At 40.6% G+C, this 23,017-nt stretch overlaps 1 protein-coding gene across 3 annotated transcripts in view; it reads right to left on the minus strand.

Annotated features, from left to right (window-relative positions):
* The window catches only part of OTUD7A (OTU deubiquitinase 7A), a 93,930-nt gene extending 71,533 nt beyond the window's left edge, over positions 1-22,397 (minus strand). For 2 of the 3 annotated variants that reach the window (XM_072345307.1, XM_072345305.1), the window contains exon 1: positions 22,114-22,276. The gene's annotated coding sequence lies outside the window, so the exon portion shown is untranslated. The other variant, XM_072345306.1, reaches the window with a different exon arrangement.
* Between the last annotated feature and the right edge of the window lie 620 nt (positions 22,398-23,017).

Genomic DNA, 23,017 nt, shown 5'->3' on the forward strand with positions numbered 1-23,017 from the left:
ATTGGCTCTGCAAAACTGTTAAGCTAATGAGTTAGTAATTATGTTTTTCCATGGTAAACTCTTCATGAGTTTTATCCTTGCTCTTATACACACAACAGCACACCATGAAGTCACTCTGTACGTGGGGCTTTAGTCACTACCTCTACATGACTTAAGTGTGGAGTTAAACAGAACATAAAACATCTCTTATACAGAGAGGTAACATACGATCATAAAAATTTACTTCCAGTAATACTCGAATCATTTACACAAGAAACTCCAGTACAACCACAGAAAAACCATTAGCAAGCTCTGTTTGTTCTGCATTGATTTTAGTCACACAGACATCAGTGCAGAGTCTCTATTTTTCAATCTTCAAAGAATTAACACCATATCATAATATGGCAGGCAAAGAAAAGTAGACCAGCGTGGAAATGTAAGATGAACTTCCATCATCTGATGTGCTCTGAAACTAGATAGACTAGTTTTCATTCTGCTATTTTAATAACAACAACAAAACCACATGAAAACACTTATCCAGATGTTTAGAGCTCAGAATGAAGCCTACCAAGGCCCCAGAAAGACCCTTATTTAGAAGGGCATATATAACATAAACCTGATACGAGGATTACAGTTACTGAATTTTAAATCTTGGAAGGGTGAATATGCTCATTGATGCGGCATGCAGCTAAGAATGAAATGGATAATAGTACGGTCTTATGACTCTGAAGTCCAAATGACAGAAGTCAAGGCCCATTCTGATCTAGTAGTTGCTAGAGCCCTATTATAGCAGACGTGCATCCTCACCTCCCACAGAATTAACCTAGTATGCCTGCTAATTTCTGCTAAGAAAAGACTCAATGATTCCCTCTCCTGGCTACTTCCACAAAGAATTTGAGAGCTTACTGTAAGAGATGCTTCAACATCAGAGGCAGAAGTCTTCCTACAACTCCACCATAGCTGTAAACCGAAATCTGGTCATGAAACAAAGGCTTTGGCATCCAGAGGGCAAAAGGTAGCACAGCTCTGAAAAGTGCCTGGCTTTCAAACACTTGCAAATGACAAGTACACAAGAATTCCACTCACTGAAAAAGCTGGTGCTGTTTATACACCTGACAGGGTCTCAGCCAAGTTGACTACATACTACTGTTACATAGCCTGGAGGAAAGCCTGTGTTTTAAGATTTCAAATGAAGTTTAATGATCATTACACATAGAAAGGATTGTTAGAATTCTTTTTCTTTAAGTGAGAAACCGACCATACACTAAATACTCCACAAATATATCAATGAACATATCAGTGATCACAAGGAAATAAAATGGGGCCTTCACAGCTTTGCTAACACTTGAATAAATAATAAGGTCCCTAGTGAAGAACAAGTGTCCCTTACAGCAACAAGGCTGTGCAGATACATGTCTGGGGTGGTGGGGAAGGAATTAACAAGGAGACTTCCAGCTATTCAGGCATCTAAATTGTTCTGTTGTTCAAAACCCTGGAGATACACTTGACTAGTTATTTCACCCTAAACGGAGGCATTTTATAGACTCAGCTTCAGGAAGCAAACATATCAAAAGCCGTTTGACCTTGATGTTCCAGCAAACGACACGCCATGCTACAGCTGCACTCCTTGCCATGTTCAGAGGGTGTTTTTTTTTTCCTGTTTTTTCATCTAGGATTATCCACTTCCAAAACAAATGTTTCAAGCTTTAAGATCTAAGAAATACCTCCTAAAATTAACACTAGCTAGAAAAACAAAGAAAAAGCTGTTCCCTTGGTAAACAAGTAACGTACACAGAATCAATGACAAATATATTGCAGAATCATAGAATATCTGGCAGTCAGAAGTGTAAAATACTACTGGAAGTTAAGCCAACATGCTGAACTGTCAACAAACAGTCCTAAAAGTCTCTTGGCCTTTGCTCAATCCATCAAATCGCAGAGAAGACAGCTATCTCTTCCTGAGATACAGAAAACAAGAAGGAAGAGGGGAACGCGGCCACTACTAAATCAAGAGAAGAAAATAAATTAACAGCTACCGCCATGATAGAAATATTTTACTACACAATAAGCTGCTGAATTTTTTTCCCTACTGAGGGAATGCATTTCTAAGTCTCCAAAGCCCAATATTTTCGCTTTTGTGTAAGCACATCTTCCACTGATTGCAGCTGTAGCTCAGCTTTTGGGCAGTGACAAAAGCAGGTGCAGATCCAGCAGTGAAAAGCTGTGTTTTTTCAACAGTTTCTAAGCAAAAGCAAACTTTATTATCAGACAGCAGGAACACGGTGGGACCAAAATCTCTCTCCCTGCTCTTTCTCTTCAGGAACAGCAATTTCTAGAGCACCATATCAACAGTTATTTGCTTCAATATCTGGAAACAAACCAGCTCAGCTCATCAATCAAAAACATTCTCAGACACCCTCAGCAAAACCACCCCCAAGCACTGGGCAAAACATATATATGTACCAAGGAAAAAAATTCTGCCAAAAAGACTGCTCATCTGTGATGGTAAATCCTTCATCATTATCAGATTTGTACACAGTGACTACCCAGTTACACGTTGTACAGATACAGCACAACATTTCCTGGACGTTCAGGCTCAAACTCCCAGTCTTAATGATTGCACTGCAGTGCAGTTCTTGTCTAAGCAATAAAATTCATTGAAAGATGAACGTGAAAATGTGTCAAGCAAGAAATTAACTTATTCCTAAGACCTATGAGACTGAATACCACCTCATTTTCTATCCAGATTTGAAGTATCCATCTCTCATTATCACAAATATATTGTACCATTATTTTTATATAGCATCCTTTCAGAAAGCTACAATACAAAACATCCTAGCTCAGTTCATTGCTTTGCAGCTGTTGCAATTTAGAGATTTTTCCACTTAGACATCTCTTGAATTCAGTTCTCACTGTACCCTTTAACAACCCGAGCCTTAACTATCAGATTTCATTCTCCATTACGTGGAACCTCCTGTATCAAAGATGACTGTTTTTCCAGAAAGACAACGCAAACTCAGCAGCTCTTCTGCAAGTAAAAACAAACCAGCAATTCAAAATCTTAAGCTGCCTCAGCATTTGAAACTCCTTTGAATTATACAGTGTGGCCGGCAAAAAAGAAAACACTAGGTTTGGGTACGTTTTTCTTTTAATATAACCATTCGAAATGGGAAACTAACAAGAACTGTTCACAATCATCTTTAATTTATCTACTCTTAATCCTATCTACATAATCTATTTATCCCATTATCCAAACCAGATATCCTCTCACAGTTGCAGCCACTCACAGTACTTCTGTTCAAACAAACAGTGCACATTCCTTAAAATAAACACCTAAATCCATGTAGTTCAGCCTCCTTTGGGCTTCCTAAGAAATAGAGAAGTGAAATATTTTTTTTCAAACAAAAAGAAAATAAATATCTGAAAGATAGTAACCTAGAAATGGTGAGAGAACAAGTCTGAACTTTTAATAGCAATACTCTTTCTCATGCACTGGAAGAAATGAAAATTATACAAGTGACCAGGAAATCAAGAAAAAGCTTTTATTCTTCTTGAATTGCAAACTTATTTCTCACTGCTGTACTTCTCAAAGGATTTGGGCAATGCAGGCTGATGGTGTTCATCAGAACACACTACAGCCCTGTGGTCATATTCTTACTTAAGCTTTCATTGTCGCCATACAAGACTGCTGCTTCATTTTGGGGGCCAAGAAAATGCTCATGATACATCACATGTTCTCATTTCCCTATTTCATGCCTTAATCAGCATGCAGAGTTGGTATACAGTCTTTCATGCATACAATAAAAAAATGACTGTATCAGTAATAAAGATTTCTATGAGAGCTGGGATTTCTGAGCTGATCTTTTTTTGTTTTGCAGTTTTCAGGAGGTGGAGGATGACAGATTTTGCTGACATTTACTCTTGGATAGCACTGAAATATGAAACAGAAATGGTTCGTAAAATGTATGTTACTTTTTCCACAGTACTGGAGAATAACACCACCCTCTTCACAAATTAAACATAAAAATAAAAGAATGTTTCATGATAGCTGCTTTCAGCAAACCTTATATAAATTGTTTCTAGTCATCGCCGTCTGGCCCAAACCTTAATTTTACTGAGCTACTGAGAATAAAGGATGGTGATTGAAGGAACACGGTGCTACTTCAAACACTGCTTCTGCAGTCTATAAGGAACAATATCATAGATTAGCATCCTAGCGTATGCTGGGATTTCACTGTGGCTGTGCGGTACAGGCTGAATATGCAACTGTGCTAAAACTAAATTTATCAAAGGCATTCTTCTAAAACACATGTATTTCTATAAGTCACCTTTCACTGGACAGATGTAGTAATTTTATTCAAAGATGTTTTCTTGATCATCAAATTTAAGGAATTACTATGTACTGCACTTCTTACTTTACAATCCAGGCAACAACGGGAACATAAATTAAACTCCAAACCAAAGTCAATGGCTAACCTTTCCTTGCATGATTTCAGAAGTTTGGAATATCAGCAATAACAGATGTAATATCATATTTGTAGCTTTTGGAAAGTATCTACACCTTACCTCTACCAGACACTGCTCAAGCTTCTGCCCCAATTTCCTTTTGGTAACATCCAGCTTGATACCCACCTAGAAAACTATCCCATCTAAAGACATTCATGAGTTTAATTTCACAACTTAGTTGCTTTGTGACCTTCATGGATTTCATACACCGTTCCCCCAGACCGAGTTGCAGCACATTCAACAGTTTGCTTCTAATACCAGGCTATGGTCATCACACAATAAATGTTAGTCATTACAGTCACGTTAGTCATAAACAAGTTCCGATACTACTAGACTGACTCACTTCGACACACAAAGTATTGAAGATCTGATCTGAAATAACATTTAATCTGGGAGAGTAGCTTTTTCAAATTCACATAACCAAGGCAAATATCTTATTTTAATTTTTCTGAACTAAAAGGAAGAATTCTACAGGATTGTCAGTTATACTCAAATGTAATGTTTTTCTGTTCCCACCTTCTTATTTTATTAATTTATTAATCTGTTTTATGACTGGAAAAAAACGGCACTTAGGTTTCACTTCCAGCAGCCGGTTGTAAATTTCTGATTTTCAGAGAGTTAACTCTCTAACGTCCATATCCAATTCACTTACGTCTCAATTATTAAAACTGACACCTACTTTCTGAAGCCAAAATGAGCGCAAAGCAAATCAAGCACTTAAAGAAGTCCTCAACACAGAGAAAAGTGCTATTGATCCCAAGGGGTGGCTGACTCACAGACATGACAATAATCTAAACAGCAACACGGTGAAGCTCCTGCGTTCCAGTCCAAATCTTTCAAACCTATTGCTCTAATCAGGGTCCAAAGTCTAAATTTAGGTGTCTAAAATTAAAATGGCCTGCCTGTCTAAGGGGTCGATCTCCTGTATCTTCCAGTTAATTTAAGACAACAGAGGGTCACTCTGTTTTATGGAAAAAGCAACAACAACAAAACAAAACAGATCACTAATAGTTATGTATATGAACTTGTATATATGTATACACGTAGTTATGTCCATGAACTTAAGGTTTCCTAACATAAAGGGCACATACAACCATTTTCTGGACTACATCAATTTTTCCTAAAGGTTAAAACCGTGCCTTGGGGACAGCGGTCCTCTTGTTCACATTGTTCTCAATACCATAAAACCTTCTTTTAAAAATAACCAGGCAAGCATCCTTTCCACTTTACGCGAGTTTGACAATTATCCCCTGTCCAATCCTTGGTAATTTTTCTGTCAAGGAAAGAATAAGGTAGAACCCAGAATGTGAGTATTAACTCCCTGAATATTCAGCAAGCTACAGTTAGGAATGACTGAAGAATTGTCACAGCTGGAAGACGAAAAGACAAGTTAATAAGATGTGAATATATACGAAATATCCAATTCCAAGTGGCTGAAAACTACTCAACCATAATGCACCACTTTTTTAAACAAACATTTTATTTTATTTTTAATTTTTATCACCCTCTCTTCTCAGTCTTATGAGAAGTCTTTCATAGAACCACAAAACAGAAAGCTTTAATTCACCTTTCCCCACCACAAAAAGAAACAGCCTCACAGACAGACTACGAAGATAACATTCCTGGTTAGGTCAGACAACTATCGGGGACTTCATTCCTATCCCTTTTCTACTATGCACACAAGAACATAACTCACACACACTCTCTACTTGCCTACAGAAGATTAGAAGCTATCACATTTCCTGGCTACAGTGTCCAAATAGCTCAAGCCAAGGATAGATGCGCTGCTAGCATTACATACTTGCACTTCAGCACCTGATGTATCAGCTAAGAAGGTGATTATTACAATCATAGTACAGATAAGCTTTATAAGACAGGAAATGTTTTAATAATAGGAGATCTCAGATAAGCCAATAATCACATAGCAACTCAGCAGGAACCCCAAATTCCCATTCCCTGCTAGGTTCGCTAGAAGAAACACCACAGTTTTGTACATGACGTTCTTTGTCCTACAGAAACAAAGATTATTTGTGCCAGTTCAAACACCTCTCACAGCTGCAGGTTAGTTTGTTGGGTTTTTTTTCCATCCCAGGACCAACATTCTCATTTTTTTGTGACATACATTCTCTCACTTTACCTGTAGTAGCACACAAGCTATGACTATAGACTACAGCATTCAGATTCCTCACGACTGAACAACAAATCAATAGAACACATTAGTACAACTCTAACTTTCAACTCATTGATGACTTGATTTACTCCTAAGACCATACATGAATTCTAAGCAAACAGTCACTGGCACCAAAGAGCTGATAAAATCCTGGCGTTCAGATGCTTCCCTACAGCTGAAATAAACTACATACAATAGCTGCTAAAGCTGCATTTTGCTAACAGTAACAACTGTTCATTTAAAATATACAGTCTGTCAGTTGGTTGAGTAGCATTCCATGCTGAATACACCCCACGTAAAAAATGGCCTGAGATTTGAGGGAGAAACTGGAAAGTGATGATTGCACTCTGATAGCACAACACTTCAATGGTTCCGTACACATTGTGCTTCTGTGCAAACAAACCACAACAAAAAGGAGACATCTGTCGTATGTCATTAGAACAAAGACAAATTAAATCAATTAAATGTTACGACAAAGGGCATAAAAAAATACCCTGGCCCAACCACTCTCTATAACCACCTTGCCTCCCAGACCCTCTCCATTGTGAAAGTCAGCTGGACCAGTCCACAGCCCCCACTACAAACTGCATCACCAGTGTGATCCCTGCTGCAGCTGGGGACATGCAGCTGGAGGAGAAACCAAATCCCCTGCAAGAACCATGTGCTGCCCACAAGGTACAGTAAGCTATCCTGCTCTTTGCATACACAAATGCAGATAGGAACTTGTACATATAGACACATGTCCTATCTGAATGGCATATAAACCACTTAGTAGCCAATACCCCTCTCTGCCACGAATAGAGAAAGTTTATTGTCCAGCCAAAGTGTTTAATCTGTACATAAAGAGTGATATTTTACTTCTCTAAGGGTTCCTGTCCCCTTTTCTCTAATTGATTAAATTAAAAATAACAAAATATTAGGACATCTCCTTTGGTCCTGCCGCAGAAATAGAGCATACTGCCTGAGAGGTACTGTCTGAATTTCGTTTCAAATCATACACTGGAGGTGGTTCTGATCAGCACCGTGGTAAGCACAAACGGTGTTACTACTGCTTCAGTTTCAGTCAGCAGCACAGTACTTGTAGCTAAAAAGTCCTCAGTGAAAGTCAGTTGTCAGAAGCAGAAATGATGCTAAACCAACCAAAGAAGCAGTGGCACTCCATAGTGCTGTCAGCTGGGAACATCAGAGCCTGCTCCTTGCAGGGCCTACAGCGTGCAAAAACACAGGAATTTTTCTCATCTCTGAAGCTGTTCATATCCCTGGCTGTTTTCTACCCTGCAGAGTCTGAACTGCAGAAGTAACTAAGAAGGCACTGTGTTACTTTTGCAGCTTAAGATAACAAAGTCCATTAATACTTACTTCAAATATATAAGCATTTTAATCACAGAAAATATTCCTCGGATGACAACAGAGATGCAAGAGGGATGCTTTTAGACCTTTAGCCTCTAATTAGAGTAATGCTTTCTGTTTTCTGAAATCAATTACCTCCAGCCACAAGCCAGCAGCCAGCTGTTCACCCTTCCCAGCATAGCAAAGATAGGCCCTTACATTAAAATATCTACGAAGCACCAAAGAAAAGGTCATCAATAAAAAGTCAGATGAAATGTTAAAAATATAAATACCAAAAAAGAATAAAAAGACATTTTATTACTAGAATTAGTCCATCTTCCTTATTTATTTATTAAGTTTCGTATGTATAGCTTCACACAAATAATCTTACAAAAGACTTCCTTACTGAGTAAAGAACTGCCCAGGTACCTGGAATTTGCTGGATGAAGTACTGCAGCACGTGAACATCCTCACATTATATGAGATGCCAAGTAGTACAAACTCTGAAACGATCCCCAGATGTAAGCTGGCAGCCGTGCACTGTCCCTGCTGTTTCGGTATCAACACATATTCACATTCTTTCCCTGTCAAGATATCTCATAAATTCAGTACCTTTAAGAAAGGCTGTCTGGTACTCAAGATCAGAGTACAAGGTGAATGAAGGCTTCCCTAATGGCACCAAACAAAGCTTTTAGCATAAGTACATTAGCTGCTGTAGACAAATGAATAGCTTAAATTGCGAATGCTAACAGGCAGCAGATAATTGGGCGTATGTTTGCATCTGTGGCTCAATGCCTGATACTGAACTTTTGAACTCCCATGTAAAAGCTTGGTGCTTGCTGTAATCAGTAGAGGCTGGCTGTAAATTTTGAAAACACCTGGAGCAAACAGAATTAGCACCTCACCAATCCTCCAATAAACACAGAGACAGAACATGCAATTAACAGGCTAGTTGTGCACCGTATTTTCAGACATTAACTAGATAAATGCATGAAAGTATGAATTTGGGTACCAAAAAGAAGGGTTCCCAGCAAGTAAGCAAAAATAAAAAATAAAACTAAGTGGCCAAGTGTATTGGTTGTTAATATACAGATGGTAGCAAATGTACAGAAGGAAAGAGTAAAGGAAAACTCACCAGTGGTGGTGCCTTGGCTGAAGAAGCTGGGGCAGTCCTCACTGGTGAGCGGTCTCCAAGAGATGCTGCCTCAGTGGGAGTCAGCCCTTAAATGAGGTCTCAGAGGGGATGGAGTCGAGCTCCACCACTTTCGGGAGCACAGCTACATCTCACCTGTGCTCCCACAGCTGACCCCATACTTGCCTCAGCTGATTAATCAGAGGTTCAGGCTGTGATTACCAATCTCCCATACACCAAGACAGAAGAAGGTGAAGAAGCTAGCAGGAGCAGAGCATCTGAAAGTAAAGCACAATCCTGGATATCTGAGTGGTGTAGGGATTGCTGAAGGCCAGAAGCCCAGGAAGCTCAGCCAGCAATGCCCAAGACTGGTAACTATGAGAAGCTGCAGAGCACAAAGCAATGTCACTTCCTACCCAGCCTTCCCAAACACACAGTGACATCTCTGGTGGGATATGAAGTCAAGACCTAGCGAACACAGCGCTGGCAACAAAGCAGCTAAGTGAGAATACAAAATGAATCAACCATGGCAAATGCTCAAATCCTGTTGGTTTTTAAATGAACTCCAGTGCGTAGCTCCATTAGAGGCCAGTTTTTGCTGTTTCATCTGTGCCAGATGTAATAGTTTCCTGTTTGTTCGCCTTTGCAGGCTTTAATCTACCTTCTGAAGACCACCAATTAACAATGGTTAAGCACACCTGATTCACCATTTACAACATAAAAACAGAAGGAAAAAAAAAAAAAATGAACCCTCCTAAATTAGAAAGCATTTATACAGTTAAAGTTACTTTGTAACTGCAAGCCTCAAATAACTGGATTTCAATCACAGAAACATTATCAGAAAACAGGAAATATTCTTCTGAAGTACTTATTGTACTGCTACTTGCTACCTTGTGGAAAAATGCAGCTGAAGCTGAAAATAAAACACTGCTCTAAAACTGAAGTTCACAGTAACAGAAAAGGTTCTGAATCCATGGAAGGGATCAAAGAACATTATATCACAATTTCCATTTCAAGCATCATGAAAAGAAGCGGGCAGAAGTATAAAAGCTTGGGCAAAAAAGAGCATCTTAGTCTCTTGGGACTCCACTTCATGCTGTAATTGGTGAAAAGTCTCCCTTAAAAGGTTATAAATGCCATATTAATTTCATTAGGAAAGCCTCTTGTGGCATATTAATTTAGCTGCTGGCACTGTTATTGCATCTTTTCAGATACACAAAATCTTAGGAGGCAATTTCATTAACAGTAAAGATCTGAGAAAAGCAACTATTTTAAACAGATAGGTGATAATTCAGCTTGGAAGCAGGCATGTTTATTAATATACTCGCACTCTTCTGATTAACAATATACTGACACAGCAAGAGATAGCAGGCTGTGCCATGGAAATTACGCTATCTCCAGTGTCTTTGTCTTTGCAAAGATTGCATGAACAGCTCTCGAAAGATTAATGGCCTACTACGTTATTTAAGGCAGATACTCATCTCCAGTGATCACGTGTAAATTCTGAAGCCAAGCATGAAATTTAACATCTGACTTATCTTATGATGCTACGAAAGAAGCCTTTTTTCCAAGCACTTGCTATGCTTAATACTGTAGGTAATTCTAGACATATAATATAGTCTCATTGCCAATCTGTACAACAGCACTATCAGCTTCCCAATCCTGACCTTGATTCTGTAACATGATTTATACCTGCAAGCCTCTGAAGCTACCTACTGTCTCACCAGAAGGCAACAGGACCTTCTTTTCATATGATAAACCGTAACTATGTGTAAAACAAGTTCTATAAAAATCAGCACGCTGATGCTTATAAATCTCACATTATTATCAAGTTCAAAAATACAGCATGTATTCTGTATGCTTTACATCTTCCTAAGTTCTAAAACCTGCATAGCATTTCCTGCTAATTGAGTCATCCCAGGCACAGCTATCAAACAATTTTCCTTGGACCATCCTTCAAACACATTGCATTCATTCAACCCTGCTCAGTCATGAGAGAAAGAAGACGAAAGAGCTGCTTTAAACCACAAAGGTACAAGCTGTGCAACCAGGGCTGCTAATGTTAATACATTTGTGATATTCATCTAAACCTATAAATCAGGACCAAGTATCTTTCTAAGGAGGATGTCATTGTTCAACTAGACCTGTCATTTTTTAAGCAGAAACTCCACCACCAGATTCTATAGCTATCCCAGGCATCTCTCCATCAGAACAGAAATTCCAATGCAGTTAATAACAGACACAAAATCAGGTATCCACTGGTACACAGAAACAACATCTTACAATTAAAAAATCCATATGCATAAATGTGTAGCGACACTTACACACTTCAGGGACATTCAGCCCTACTCCTGGCAACAGTAACACACCTCTCATTATTCTTGGTACACTTTTTGGATGGTCTCATTTCCAGTTTTTCTTGAGAGGTACCAAAAATAATGGTCAGATCCACAGCAGAAAGAATAAAGAGTAACTGCTTACCAATCAAATACATATCACAGAACAAATAATCAGAAATTACATTCCTTTAGAACAGAATAGAAACAAATTAACAAAACGAGATAAGCATTATTAAAATGAAGTAATTTCAAACCCACAGCAGTGTGAATACGCAGAAAAGAAAGGCTTGGGATAGCTCTGCACATGGAAGACAGTCAAATAGGGATGAAAACATAGCAGGAATAGTACTTTCCTTTCAATAGATTATCTGCTGTAGAAAACAAAACGCAGGGATCTCACGGAACCACATCCGACCAACCAGCCCTCAGACCAGGAACCTGGCACTCCTAAATTTCTATTATTCTTACTAAATTCTAATCATTACTGAATCACACACTGTTTATTTTACATTATACTTTCAATTTGTCATGAACGCGCTTCATTCTGTTCCACTTTAAAAGAATGCTTGCTTTTTAGGCTACCATCTGAGCTGACATGAAATGCTGCTTTGCAACTTATGAACTGTCTCCAGAAACACTCGGCTTATTAACAGCAGTGTTTGCTCAAACACTCTGAAAATCAACAAACATTTTCTCACTTATGCAATTGCTACAGCAAAGTGAAAAAGAAGGCAATACAAGGATTGCCTCAGAGAGGCACCTTCAGTTATCTGCCAGAGCCTACAAAGGACTACACATCTTAAAGTTCGGGTTTAAATAGACATGTCCAAGGGCTAGGAAACCACTTGTCATCACAAAGTACAGAAGTACACAGAAAACTGACAAGGCTCTGTGGCCGATAACCAGATGCACTGTTCTGTGGGTTGTTTGGTTTTATTTTTTCAAGTATTGAGCTATTTTTTATTTTTTTTTTTTTTTAATTGGGGGGTTCCACAGCTTAGCTATTAATGAAGTCACAACTTCACGTGGGGGTTTAATCACCAGGACAAGAACTTTAATATTACTTCATGTGATCTAAAAGCCAAAATCTGGTTCTAAAAGGTTATGTGATCTCTAAAGGTCCCATGCTCAGCTTTTCAAGTGAGTCCAGGGTCTCTGGAAACTTTTAAACAATTTTTTTCTGATTCAGCTACTGATATTGAATAAAAAAAGGAAACCCAACAACCATTTTAATCCCCCCCTCTTCCTCCAAAAAACAAACCTGGAATCATGTCAAGAACTGCCACACAAGACTTTAATGTTCTGCTGCAAAAATGCTGCTCAAGGACATACCAAGCCACTGCGCCTCCAGAGCTGCAGTCTGCGTTGTTACATTTAGTCAAAGTAACCAAATCCTGTGATACTTACACAGGAAGGAAGACACTTCCATGAAGAATACACTACTTCATTTGTGAACTACTACTAAGATACTTAAAAGAAACATGCTTATTCTTAACTGTAATATGTTTCTTGTCAAACTGTGAAATCCTGCTACTAACTTCTGCAAATACGACAAATCCTCATCTTATTTAACATGCACTATATGCAGTGACCCAATTTAACAGCGCAAGGCTTGAAGAAAAGAAGAACTGTTTGGTCTACAAATATATAACATCACTTCATTCCGGCCAAACAAACAGTGGGAACATGCAGAAGCAACACAGAATGAGCACTGCATCTAATTAGCAGCTCCCTGCACCCAGCTATTTCATTAAACAGGTTACAAGCTCTGATGCTCTCCAGCTGCTCAGGAATGTAAAAAATTAAAAAGAAAATAAAAAGGGCATCTCTTCTGGCAAACTGATGTAGGATGAGCAAACGGGATTTCAAATAGATTCCCTAAAACTATTTTCTAGCCCTGTTTATTCTCAAAGTTATGGGAGTATTTTGTTTTCCAATCACATGACAAGGTTCATATGATCGACTAACAGACCATCCCTATGTTTAAAAGAAAAAAAAACAAACTATATGAGAAATCAAAAAAATGCAGTAGTTTTTTTGAATAGATCTTTCTGCTATTTGTCCATAGCTGGTGCGTGCCTATAAAACTGCAGATACATTTTCAATAACCTCTTTTTTTCTGATCACAACCACTACAAGCCCTGTATCATTATGCACATATATAGGCTTTCATACATACATCTATTGCATTTCGTCGGTTTTTGAACTTAGGCTGGAAGATCAAATAAAGGTCATATTTTGCATGAACATCCGTATGGAAAGCTAAGTTCTGCTTTGATGTTTTTAACCTTCATAACAGTAGCAAACTCCATTCCTGCTGCTGCATTTAAAGAAATAAATGACAGACGGCATACAGTACTCATTATCTCAAGTCGTACACTTAACAGCACGTTCATTTTTTGATGGTATGATGATAAAAATGATAACCATAATCTACCAAAACTAAAGTTGCACTTATTAGAAATTCTTTCTTTTGGATGCCCAGATTTTACTGTACAAAAGTGAAGCACCTATAAAATTACCTCCTGTTAAGACTATGAAATTTCTTGTGCGATCCTAGTAAGGCACAGGCTCTAAGGCAATCTGAATAGATTTTTTAAATCCACCAAATAAAATAAAATGTCATAGACATATCCAACAAAGATATTTTGGTTTGGGGATAAAACAATACCAAGAAATCACATCCGTAAGACAAACCATTGTGTACAATTCCACTTTGCCCCAGTGAATATACTGATACGGCATTGTTTCAAGCATCACCAAGTAGATCTTTTATCCTTACACATCAGTCATGACAAGTGTTTTTACAACATCCAGGACTTAACTGGAACCTTTCTGACAGCAAAGGATTTTGTTCATACAGATGTGAAAAGATTAACAGTAAGGAAACTTAAACTTGTTGGCCAGCCACTATTCCTTCATTTCAACTTAGATCTATGTTTTACTGGCACAGCTATTCCTTCTGAGGTCACTTCTGCCAAAGTGACCCACAACACAAAGGTTATTTTCTGGCATTATTACACCATGAAAGGTTTGGAAGAAGTGGATATTTTACTTTCCTACCTTGAAAGCCCCAGGCCTCTTTTTCTGCTGTTCTCAGAGTGTGGTAGCATGACTCTCAAGGCCCACCTATGTACCAAGTAATTTAAGTTATAGTCAGAATCTTTTTCTCCTTCACTGCTAAGCCTTTTTGTATTGGAAAACAAACAAACAAACAAACAAAAACAGCTCATCAGATGCATAAAAAGAAACCATTCATGCTGTTCTGTATGTTCATATAACTCCTATAGGACAACTGTTGGGGTAAAATCAGCCACTGGATCAATTCTAGCCACTGTGACACACAGCATGCGGAGTAAAATTACGTAGTCCTCAAACTCATTCCTCACAGAAATAAAGCATCTTTCAGGGAGGGAAAACTTAGGAAATTCAAGGGAAGACAGTCTGTGTTTTTCTTCTATGTGTGGCTTTTGACACCTTTCCTCTCATGAGAACACACCCTCCTGCCTATAACGGAAAGTATTGTATATTAGTTGAGAGACATGTGGAACGAAAGCTAACAAGTAAAGGAACCATTTCTCCCATTTTCACATGAAGAATATTTTAGGAGACAAAACTGGAAGACAGAAAATTATAATGGCTCCCTCTCAAATTTCATATCAAAGAAAGTCAAGATATTATCAGCTACGTACAGTCATCAACTACAGATACTTACAACTGGGATGCTCAAGCATGAATATTCATTCCCCTGGTAGCACAAAGCCAGTGATTTATATTGCTTCGTTAATTGAGGTCTACACTTCAGTACACAACAGTCTGTGCTCATAATAACTTATTTCAACTACCTGATCTGCTCTGGCACTGAGGGAGAGCAGCCAAACTACTGAACTTCAGCTGGATGTACATTCCTCAGACTTTCCAGTATGACTGTACCTTGCTTATCTACTGAAATGAGCATATCATCTTTATGCAGTCACAGGGCTTCCAGGCCTGTATGTAAGCAATACATCATAGCAGCACGGTACATGTGCCAGTAAATCGCTGCCTTCAGAAAACACAAGGACAACTTGATTACAAAATTCCTCAGCATGTAGCAAGCAACAAACATCCTGTAGCACGTGCTTATGATCACAGACAATAGCAAGCTCAAACAGACCCAGATCCTATTGTATCTCCTAGTCAAAAGCCCTGAGCTGCAGCTCCCAAACTACCAGCCTCTGTCTGACCCATCCTACTGTACCAGTTACAGGTATTCTCCCTCTGAAGGATAAAGAAACTGACCTAAGTACTTGGGGATAGATTCAGCAACAAACGGAGGGTATCTCCTGTTGCAGTCCAGCGAGAGACAATGCAAATTTTGTTTCTTGTTTCAAACAACACAGTACTAGGCTTCATGGTGCTACTCTTTCTCATGCACATATGAAGAAGAACATCAGAAGAAATTGTGAACAATGAGGAAAGAGAAAAATGCAAATTGTGTTGCCAAGGAAGTAATACAGACATCTAGACATGGTTTCTTCAAGAGAACTTCCCTTTTTGAAGGGTGAGAAAGAAGTGCAACCTTCACAGAATATATTTTTCCCAGCCCTCAGCCTGTTCCTCCTTCTTGCAGGAAGTAGGCATCCTTTTACTAATCCTGACCAAATTCTGCTTTGGCCATTTACAGTCTGCCTATTAATCTTTGTATTTCCTGCCCCAAATCATTACAATATCCTTAAACTCTCAGTTTTGCATCTTAAAGTAGAGATACAAGCACGATTATAGACATAGAAGAATAAGAAACAGAAAAACAGTAAAGCACGTCTGGAGCCTTTGAGATGAAGAGTTATTTATATCAGTGCAAACAACTTTCCCCAGCTTATTTAAAACTCTGTCTCTAAATATTCATCAATGAAGAGAAAAAAGAAACTCCAGAATAGCATAAATGTAAGAAATCTTCAAATATAAACAGATAGACATGCAAATTTTGTCTATCTGAGGTCCCAGCATACTGCATTCATACAAAGAAGCCTGGAGGAACAAACTGTCTAAGAAACACACAGCTTCTAAAGGACCTGTCATTTCAAGTGTTCCTCACTCACTAGAAGGCATCACAAAAACAGCCTCAAAAATTCCTTCTCCTTCATATGGGTCTTCCAACACAGAAGAGACACTGCATAAAGCCAAATATCAGAGCATCTGATTTCCCCCCACAAGGGTATCATAATAATACATAAAGGGATGTGAGAATAACTTGCAGGACCTCACATCATTGAGGCACACTGTCATTCCGATGTAGAGCTTCCCCAAAAGGACCAGGCACTTGGATGCCCTTCCATGATTCTGCTTCAAGTCTTTCTTTTTACAGTTACTGAAAAGCCAAACATGAAACATTTATAGAAATGACATAAAGCATCTCAGCTGTTACTTCTGTTCTGAATTCCGAATTTTCTTGTCAACTTTTACCTTGGACATCAACCCTCAGCTGGTAAACGATCAGGCGTTCCAGTGTGTACGGTTCATGAAAAACTTACTCCTTTTCAGTGACAATTTTTTTGGTTGCTTGGTTGGTTTTGTGGCCTGGCTGGTTTTTGTTCATGGTACCTGTTTGTTTTGTTATGTCTTTGTTTTTAACAGCATAAACTTATCAACCTGCATACACTTTATCAGCCTGAATTTATTTAATGTTATCTTCTTGGCCTCCTCAGGAAGACCACTACATTATGTGTTACTCATATCTTCCCACTTATCCCATGCTGAATACTATCTACTTGCAACACTTCAGTCTGGATTCTGGTCTCAGGCAGTTATTCTGATTAGAGCACACAGCATTTGACAGTCTGTGTTTCCTTCTACAGTTTGCCACTCACTACAGTCTGAACCTCACTAATAAGCTGAAGCTCACCACCACCGAGTATTCAACCTCTGAAGTGATCCTACATTATTAGAAATTATCTCAATTAAACACTGAGATTTTAGACAGTGTCATATTTTCTCAAGCTGCGACCCAAAATCAGCACTCACCAACACTCCCACCTTGCTAAGAAATTCTGAAAGATTTTGTACGTTTTGTAGCCTTGGGCATGCATGCACATTTAGTCAGGAAAAAACACTGTCAGAAAAGAAGTACTGAAAGAAGTACTGGCCTTCCAGGGTAGTTTCCTATGACTGAAGTGAGATCCAGTTCACAGTTTGCACGGTTGGAGGCAGATGAGCTGCTTTACAATGCCAGGTTCCCCAGTTAAACCTCTGTCAGTACAATACCTTGAGGGCTACACAGATGCTGCCTAACGGACACAGCGGTAACCTTTCCTTGCTGAAGGAGCATTTCTGAAGAAAATGATGCTTACTGCACTGCTTAGAAAGTAATTACAGTAGGAAAGCAAACTGACTTAACAATGAAAATCAATACTGCAAGAAAGGCTTCTACTCCAACGCCCTTGTTCTTGAGACTAGGAGTCCATGGAATGACTGAATTGTCAGCCACTCGTGCATTTAGTTATTTAGACAGGACCAATACAACCGCAGCCCGGTCTGCTGTAAAACACAGAGCAAAGACATTCATTCAATAATCTGTTAATCAGAAATACAACAGAATTTCATTCCCACCACGATGCCGAAAAATGCAGAAAAAAAACTTAAGACTTTTTTTCATTCAGACTTCTGAACAGGCAATGATTATTTTACCAGTTTCTATGGCACTATCACCATGGCAGCTAGCCATTTTAATCAAGGACATTAGAACACACTTCTGATAACATCAGAGCAGCAGCTTTGAAATATATTACTTCTCCTGGCCATACACAGCAGTAACAACTTTGTAAATTTCCGTATGACAGAGGCCACTAATGGCATCTGCAGTCATCACCATTAGAAATGTGATATTTCAAGCATCTAATAACGGACAAGTTCTCAGTGTTCCTTATTCTAACTCCAGAAACAATACTGGAAATATAATGATTGAAACTGAAGTAAGAGCCAGAGTTATCTCACAGGTTGCTCGCTTTCTACATGGGTTTTTATCTCTTCTTTAGCTAGTCTATACATACATTACTCAACAGATCCCAAGAAAACATACAAGTGAAAGAAAATCGCCATAACATTCTGAGTACCTGAAATCACTGACAGATAAAGACAGGTACTCTCACATTAAAAAAAAAGCTGTTCTCTGCACAGGTTAAATGGTATTGAAACGCTGCGTACAAAACAGAAATTGTGACAAGTGCGCTGACATGAAGTTTTAAACATACAACATGAAATACATAAATTTCACTATATTTATCATGAATTATTTGCAGATAAGCTCACTCTTGAAAAGAACATTCAAAACCAACTGAACCCTTCCATTTTTTTTGCCTTAAACAATCAGTGCCACAATTCAACATTTTAAAACAGCTTATTGAACCACAGCACAACATCAGTGGGTAGTGATTTTAGGAAGCCTCCTCAATCGGAAAGACAACAAGAATTCACATTCTTGCATGTAACCTGGAAAGCAGTGAAAATAAGTGATGTACATACACGTAAGCTTGTTCAGAAAGCTTACTGCGCATAAAAGCTCAGAGCCAAAGACATTACATATAAAAACAAACTATCTCTAGTACCAAGATATACTGCAGAAACACTTAAAAAGCAGATGCGAGTACAGTGAGATAGCAGGTGATGCATTTCAGCAGCGGCAACAGTGGGTCAACTCTGCTGGTGCAGATCATTATGAGTACAGCACGCAAGCACTTACTCATGGCTGGTAAAAATGCATAGCTAATGGTGGTGACTATGCTGAAAAATAGTATTTCATTGGTGACAATCTGCACTATCAGACAGTATCGCTGTGCTCTTTGTGCCTGCTGCAGTTTCCACTGAAATAAACAGGAGGTATTATTTTTGGAGCAACCTTCACAAATAATAATAAATACTAAACAACAGTACAATTTAAGCCGTTGCTCTAAAATACAGGTGGCCTTGGAAGAGCAGGAAAAAAAAACAACAGAAAACTCTTATTTGAAGTTAAAAAGTCAATGATTAAGAAATAGAGATTGATGTAATGTAGCATTCTATGCAACATCCATATTCAGTTTGGACTAATAAACTTCTACCAACACATAAAGCTATACTGCTGAATTTTTAGATCATCTGAACAGCCATGTTTTCTTTTTTCCTCCTAGGAAAAAAACAAGTAATTTGTTCAGAAGGTTCAAATATCTTTTAGCTCTACCTTTCAGCTCTATGAATCCATGTTGGAAATGCAGTGTGTGTTAACTATAAATGAACTACTAGATCAGAACACCTTCAAGAAAAAGCCCTTTCTTCATCTTTCAGTCCTTGGTTTACCAGTAGCACGTTACATCTTAAGGGCTTGCCATTTCGTTAACCAGAAGTTTAATTTTTGCCTAATATGAGCATTAACGTGTTTCACTAAATGCAAGTCAGAAGGAGGTTCAGATCTCATGACATCTGAAGGAACACAGAATATGCTGAGCAGACAAAGACCTCATCACAGTAAGATCTGAAGTACAGCCTGCCTGGTGACAAATATTCTGCAAGTTCTCAGTGCTTTCCTACTTCCAACCTCAACTTTCTCTCCAGCAACACACAACCGTGTGGGAATATCTTGACAGTGATTTTCCTCCTCCAAAGGCTACAGGACTTAAGTGAGTCTTAAGGCAATAATGAGCTAAATAATAATATGTGATAACAAGATGATAAACGTGTTTTTTCAACTCTTATGTGCCTATAATGTTTAACAGAATGTGAAATGTTGGCAAATACCATTTCTTTTCCCCAAATGCAAAAACAGTACCTAAGAACTCATACAAGAACTGATATGCACATGACAAGAAAACATCACAGTGATTTAAACATAGCTTCATATTACAAATTCTATATCTAGTACTTTGGCCAACAAGCTGCTTTTCCCTAGCGAGCAACAAGAAAGGGAACAACTAGCACAACGGTTATGACGGCAAGATCTGAGTCAGTGTTCATACACCTGCTCACATATGGCTCTACAAAATCCTGGCCTAGAGACCCATTCACAGAAAGCCTCCTCACTCCCTGGCCTTTCTGCTGAATCCACCATTATGAATACGTGGGACAGCTGCCAAGAACTGTTAGAGATGCAGAGGTAGGCTTACTAAGCACCTTCCCACCTGCTCATCCTGCACACTTCAAGTCTACAACATCCAGCCATCATCATCCTTACACTGATAAACCAAAACTAAAGCCCTCTAGATCTAGGGAGATCATTTAGACAGTCCACATCAACAGCCTAAAATGGAGACAGATTCATCCTTGAGAGCTATCACACTCATTTTAATAACAGATTATAAGAAAGCAACATTTTTTACTACCAATAGCACTTTAATTCCAGAAGCTCAAGATCTTTTCCCTTAAATTTGTGCCATAGCAACCTTTTCTGAAGTCAATGTCACCTGTAAGGACTGAGTTAAAATGTGGGCCAAATTTAGCACATTAGTTTCCTTTGAGCTCAAAGCACTCCGTTTCATCCTGTACGTGATCTGAGTCATAAACATTGCATCTGGCAACATATTATCAATCATCCCAGGGCAAAATACTTCCCCCGATCATCAGTTTCAAATATTTGTCTGAGACGAAGGTCAAATGGAAAGCATGAAATGTGTCTTTCTGTTTACATATGCATTTACATCTCTACACTAGAAATGGCAGCACTATTCTGGCCTGAGGAATTTGTTAAAATACAACACTTATACTCGGTCAATTTTGAGGTGCATTTAACAGATAACAGAAAAGACCATTCCCTCTTGCAGTGTGGAGTGTGCATGCCCACACAGCCATGAGTATCATGCTGTGTGTACAACAGGGACCAGGGATGGGAACTTACTGTAACAGAGCTACAGCAAAAGTGGCCCACGATCTATTTCTTTATTTGCAGCACTGGGTCATGGGGGGCTCCACACCACTGGTGCAGACAGACAAGTAACGAGCCCCAGAAAGAGCACAGAACAGACATTTCCCACAACCTCCAGCATAAGCATAGGGGTAGTGAGCTTTTAAATTCAGATTATGTAAGGTCGTGTGCCTCACTGCATTATGTTTTACATGCACATTACCTCTCCCTGCACAGTATCACACCCTACAAACTCCAAACAATCGTTATTCGCACAGATCCCACAGCTCTGCCAGAGACAGAACAAGCACCACGCGCACATCTCACATCTACCTGACTACGGTCAGCTCCCCAGAAGTCCTGCCAGGGCTCAGGAAGCACGGGACGGAGGAGGTGCCGCCTGCCCACAGCGGCCTCTCGCCCCAGCAGGACCCGAGCAGCCGGCTGAGATGCGGGCTCCTTCGCGGGAGCGAAGCCGGGCCGAGAGCCTGCAATGCAGAAGCCCTTCCCGGAGCTCATCAACGAGCCGGGGGAGACGGGGCGGGGGCAGAGCCGGCAGACCTGCCCACATCCCCGCCACGGCAACCCGCAGTCGGGCTGCTCCCGAACGCCGGCTCTGCCCTTTCCCGGCCACGGCCGAGGCTTCGCCCTCCGGCCGCCCGCCGCTCCGCGCAGCGGGAACTTCTGCGGCAAGGGCAGCCGGCGGCAAGGGCAGCGCTGCGGGCCGGGCGCACCTGGGCCACCTGCCGCCGCACGACCCCGGCCCGCCGGCCGCCCCCCCGCCGGGGGAGGAGGGAGAAGCGGCTCTTACCTGCTGCCGCTCCGCCCGCGCGCCCTCGCTACCCGAGCTCCATCTTCCTCTGGCCGGTGTGTGTGCGGGGGGCGGGAGAAGCACCCAGCCGCCTCCGCCGTCCCCCAGCTGCCGCTTTCCGTCACCGCGGTCCCCCACACCCGCCCCGCAGCCGGCCCCGGGTGCCGGAACGCCAAACCCACCTCCCGCCTCCGCCGCCTCCTTCCCATGAAGTCACCGGCCGCAGGGGCCCTCTCCGCGGCTGCCCGCAGCGGCCCCGCGAGCCGCCCCGCCCCGCGCCCGCCCCCGCCGCAGCGGCACCGGCCTGGCCGCGGCCCGCAGGCGTCGCGCTCGGCAGCGCCTCAGCCGCCGCCCGCGCCTCTCCTTGACAGCGGCGGAGGAAGGACGGCGGCGGCGGCAGGCCGGGGCCCTCCGACCCGGCGGGGTGGGGCGAGCGGCTGCTGAGCCGGGAAACCGAGGGAGAGGAGGGAAGAGCGTTGTGCTGCCTCCTGCCCGTCCTGTCCCCGGGCATCCTCGCAATTCACCTTGCCCTCTGCAAAGAGGCCGTGCTAGTCTAGCTACTGCTTTTCACATGCCTTTCACTGTGATCCTTAGCATTATTATTTGCTCAAGGGACAGCAGTAGAGTTTACTTCAGCCCGCAGCAACTTCTCAGGTACCCTGACTCTAGCTACTCGCTGTACACAGGTGTAGCCTTTCAGTTTAAACCTCCCCTGCACCAAAGCAGTCTTTCACTTCCACCATCGTTGAAAAGGGAACAGTTAGGGATGTGCCTCTGGACACACCTGAGTGCTGCCAATCACTTAAAAAAACAGAAGCCTGTAAGATCACGGCCTTAGGCAGAACATGCGGCACAGAAGGCAAAAGCACAGGTACAGGAGTCTCTGTCAAGAGAAACCTCCTTT

The sequence above is a fragment of the Excalfactoria chinensis genome, chromosome 10 (genome assembly GCF_039878825.1).
Source record: "Excalfactoria chinensis isolate bCotChi1 chromosome 10, bCotChi1.hap2, whole genome shotgun sequence".
Classification (NCBI taxonomy): Eukaryota; Metazoa; Chordata; class Aves; order Galliformes; family Phasianidae; genus Excalfactoria; species Excalfactoria chinensis.